Below are 5,069 nucleotides of genomic sequence, written 5' to 3'. Positions count from 1 at the left end.
CATTATAATAATCAATTAGAAATGTCAGCCACAAATGAAATACATACTTAAACGAACAAAACTTGACTACCAAAACATTCACCTCTTCGCCATATGACAAAAGAGGGATCTCTGTAGCAACAGAAGCAGCACCAAACTCTGCTGGGGTGCTTATCCCCAAAACATGAGGTTGGGAACCACGACTGGTATTGAGTCGGGCAGAGGGTATGGCAGCAGCAATATTGTGAGGATCTCTCCTATCCTGGCTAGCGATATCAAACTCATTCTCCAAATCATCAGCACCATCCTCTTCATCATCCCCTTCCACAAGAGGGGAACCTGGAATACGTCACATTGTTAGCTAAAACTATTGCCACCGAGGGATATTCAGTTTTTACTAAAAGATCAACTTATCAAGGCTCACCTTTAATGCGCTTGTATCTAGTTTTGCATTGAGGGCATGCTTGATTACCCTCTCTTCTTTCATATTCATAGCAAGGTCTGCATACTGGGAATGCACACTCATTGCAGGCAACAAATGGTTCCCTGTCAATTGAAAACTCTATCTCATATCCACAGATCTGGCAAATCTGCCCACATAGTTCTCTAACAGATGTCACCTGCAAGTCACCATTACAGAACTTACAATGTCAATCGCCACTAGATCACTAATGATGCTTTTCACAACACCAGACAAAAGACTAAAAACTACAGTTGAATCTAGACAAAAGACTGCCTAAATTGGATGCATCTAGCAGCTCTGAGATCTACGAAGTATAAAATAAATTACTAAATTGGGATAATAAGGGATTGTTGATGAAATTCAGTTTAGTTGAATCTAGGCTGTATGTAAACACTATACTCCAAGAATTTAAAATTAAAAAGAACACACCACAAGAGAGGAAATTTTCCAGGAATGTGATACTCTATCTGAAGAGAACAGCCATGGAGGCATGGGTAAAAATTTCTCTACTAATCCACCAACGAGAACTAAAAAAAATGTAAAAAGCCTATCCCAAATCCAAAATATGGGGGGTCCAAAAAAAAGCGCTTAGAACACTAAAGAAGCTCCAAAAAGAACACATTGATATTACCAGTAAGGAAAATCTAAAAGAAGCAATAAACCTTGAAGGTACTTACTCTTGCAATCTCATCAGCATTGATGAGAACGAACTCATTCCTGTTGTGAGAACCAGCAACAAGTCTTCCTTTGGTATCCATTTACTTCCCAACCCCAACAACACACATAGTTTAAAGCTTCCGATGCAAGACGAGAAAAACCCACTTCAATATAGCTCTCTCTCTTCAAACCTCATTACGCAAACCTCAACTTCCCGCCTCTCTCCTCTCTCTCTCTCAGGCACCCATTACAAGGAACAACACCACCCACATTATAGAATGAAATGAAGAAAAACACAGGTTTAGAGATAGAAAGAGAGGGAGGCAGAGAACCAAATATAGGAATGGGAAGACAGCTAGAAATTTAATGGAGAGAGAGAGAGGGAGAGAGAGGGAGAGAGAGAGAGAGAGAGAGAGAGAGGGAGGGAGAGAGAGAGAGAGAGAGAGAGAGAGGGAGGGAGAGAGAGAGAGAGAGAGACTCAATTTCGCCAACATATGGGGTCTGTCTTTTGAAAAATAAAAATGTAAACATGTGAAGAGAGAGAATGAAAGAAAGGAATCTTGAAGAAAATTCAACGCTTAACACACAAAAATAATTTTTTTCTTCTTAATTTTCATGCATAATTTTTTTTTTATTTTTACCTTCAATCTCAAAAGCATTTTTTAGGTATTTTTATTGTATAATTCATTTTTTAATATTTTCTTATTGAAATGATATCTAAATAATAATATCAGTTAGGGATGTTTATTTTTTCAGTTTTAATAGAATTAATCGACTGAATCGAATTAGTTCAGTCAGAAAATAATTAATAAATTTTTTTTAAAATTCGATTAACGATTAATTTCATTCGAAATCAATTAATTAATCAAAATTAAATTTTAAATATTAAATATAATACATATAAACTCAGCCGGTCTAATACATTTACAATCAATTTAAAACCTAAATCAATATTAATTAATTAAAAGATCTCAAAACTAAATGCTTACGGGTTACGCCTGAAACCTAAACCTTTCAATCTCATCTCACGCCGTTTTCACTTTCTCTACTACTCTACCTGTAACCTGTATAAGTTTCACTTTCATCTCACGTTGGAGGACAAATTTTTTCAAAGCTTGTAGCAGTTAACCTCTTCAGTTCTTCATTGATTTTGCAAAGGTTAGAGCTTTTTTTATATTTTCTTAAATAATATGCTTGGTAAACACTAAAATATTTCTCTGTTTTTTGGTTCTATGAAAATATTTAGGATAAATGTTTATGCTTTGAGGACTAGGGTTTCAGTTTTGAGTTTGAATTATACGTTAAAAAAACTAAAATGTGGAGAAATTGGATGACCTTTACTAAGAGTGTTTCCAATATAAAGTTTATTCTATATACAATTCTCCGTTAAACCAGTTTGATATAAAAACCTTACACTGTTTATAATTTCCTTTTCGAATAGGTTCATTTTCAGTAGGGTTTATGAATCTAGTATCTCAAAATTGGGAAAACATGTCATTTGATATTAATTCAATGCAGAGTTTCTTTACTTTAGTAAGCCATTACAGGGTTGTCTTTATTAAGATTTAACATTTTTTAGAGGAATATTACTGGCTTAGCTTGTTTCATAGAGTGGATTTGAGTAGAATACACACACAAGAATAATTCTCTCTTAAATGAAATTGATGAACAAAAGTATTTGAGGTCATCAATGTTAAGCTAATAAACTTTCATTTTTAAGTACATGATTGTGTTACTTAGTTCTAAAGTGTTTGACGTATGCTTGGACATGGAATTAAAGGTACCATCTTGGGAAAAACAAAAACTTTTTGACTCATATGTGTAAATGGTAAGAAGTGTAGAGGGTTGAACCGAGATACGTTTGCAAATTATGTTCTTATAGAAGGGAAAACAATGCTAATTCTATCACCTTTGGACCTGTTCCGCAAAAATGTATTTGCTGGAATTAGTAATACAAGTCATTTGATAAACATGGAGTGATTTGGTGTACGATTTCTTTGGCATCTTACATTTATCTTGTTGTCAATAATCCGTTTCGACTCACTTTTGCATGTCATAAAACCATTTTCTTTCAGTGAATTTGAAGAAGAAACTTTTATTGCTTTAAAACCAAAGATCATGCTTAACTAACTCAACCATATTGGTGATACATGCCTTATTTGTGAACTTCACTGGCTTTTATTGTTGCATCATCTGTCTATGATCATTTTGAACTATAATATTCTTTATAGTCTCCTATTTCTATTTAGTTTAATGCACTTAAGATTTATTGTTGCATCATCTGTCCATGCGATGTTAATGTAATATGTTTAATTGTTTGGATTGAAACGAAGAAAAGGTTTAACATAATGCTATGTAGTTGCTAGTGATTAAGCAAATTGTAAGTCTAATCTTGCCATCATACATAATTTGAATAATTTATTATATTTAGGTTCAATATTAATTTTTATCAATTTATTTTGCTGTAGATGTCCAATATGGCAGCATCTGTTGAGGGCAATGTTTCACCCCCTTTATCAAATTCAACGACTGAAGCTTAAAGTCAAATCAACAACACAAGAGGGACTACAAGTAAACGAAAAGCTATTCCTTTAATGTCAGAAGTATGGTGTCATTTTACTAAGTTTGTTAATAGTGAGGGTGAAAGTAAGGGTAGATGCAATCATTGTGATAAAGAATTTCGTTGTGATTGGAAAGAAATGGAACTAGGTCATTGATATATCACATGAAACAGTGTAAGAAAAATCCTAACAACATTGACACTAATCAAGGCAATTTAGTGTTACCTAGTAAGGGTCTTGGAGGGGAAGTAGGACATCTTACAACTTAGAAATTTGATCAAGAAACAATTAGAAAAGTTTTAGCCCAAATGATTGTGATTGATGAATTGCCTTTCAAGTTTGTTGAGAGTGAAGGATTTAGAAAATTTATGTTTGTAGCATGCCCCAAGTTTCGTATTCCTTCAAGATGGACTATAACTAGAGATATTTATCAGTTGTACTTGGATGAAAGGAGTAAGCTGAAACAATATTTAAGAAGTTCATGTTCTAGAGTTTGTTTAACTATTGATACATGGACCTCTATGCAAAGAGTTAATTATATGTGTCTCATTGTGCACTTTATTGATAACGATTGGAAATTGAATAAGAAAATCATAAGTTTTATCCAATTTCTAGTCATAAGGGAGATGCAATTGGGATTATGATTGAGAAATGCTTATTAGATTGGGGGATTGATAAGTTGTTTACTGTCACTGTTGATAATGCAACTTCGAATGATATTGCTATTGCTTATTTAAGAAAGAGATTTAGTCCTTGAGGGGGTTGCATTGCAAATGGTAAATATCTTCATATAATATGTATTGCACATATTGTGAATTTGATTGTTGTTGAAGGTTTAAAGGAAATGAACAAATCTATTGCACGTGTTAGGGGGGCTGTGAAATATGTGAGACAATCTCCAGCTAGATTAAAAAAGTTCATGGACTGTGTTGAGATGGAAACAATTGAGAGCAAAAAAAATTTTGTCTTGATGTTTGTACTAGGTAGAACTCTACTTATTTAATGTTAGACACTGCTCAAATTTTTGAGAGAGCTTTTGAGAGATTTGAGGAGCAGGATACAAATTTTAGGGTTGAACTCGAGTTAGGAGAGGGCTGGCCAACTATAAATGATTGGACTAGTGTTAGAAACTTGAGGGATTTCTTGGAACATTTTTATGAAGTCACTTTGCGAGTTTCAGGAACTTCATATGTCACATCTAACAATTTTTTTGATAAACTTACTAAAATTAGTATACTTTTAAGGGATGCTCAATTAAGTGCTGATGTTGAATTTAGTGTTATGGCCATGAGGATGAAAGATAAATATGAAAAATATTGGGGTGATATTGAGAAGATGAATATGCTTGTTTTTGTTGGATGTGTTTTAGATCCTAGGTAGAAATTAAGTTATCTTGAATTTGCACTTAG

At 33.5% G+C, this 5,069-nt stretch overlaps 1 long non-coding RNA gene across 1 annotated transcript; it reads left to right on the top strand.

The window, feature by feature from the left end:
* Positions 1-2,102: 2,102 nt before the first annotated feature.
* Positions 2,103-4,601, top strand: LOC120212247. Its single transcript, XR_005524678.1, has 2 exons — positions 2,103-2,257; positions 3,568-4,601. It is a non-coding gene; the product is annotated as an uncharacterized LOC120212247 (long non-coding RNA).
* The last annotated feature ends 468 nt before the right edge of the window (positions 4,602-5,069 follow it).

Source organism: Hibiscus syriacus, unplaced genomic scaffold (genome assembly GCF_006381635.1).
Source record: "Hibiscus syriacus cultivar Baekdansim isolate YM2019G1 unplaced genomic scaffold, ASM638163v2 tig00110009_pilon, whole genome shotgun sequence".
In the NCBI taxonomy this organism is placed as follows: Eukaryota; Viridiplantae; Streptophyta; class Magnoliopsida; order Malvales; family Malvaceae; genus Hibiscus; species Hibiscus syriacus.
This window is presented reverse-complemented; position numbering and strand designations above follow the sequence as displayed.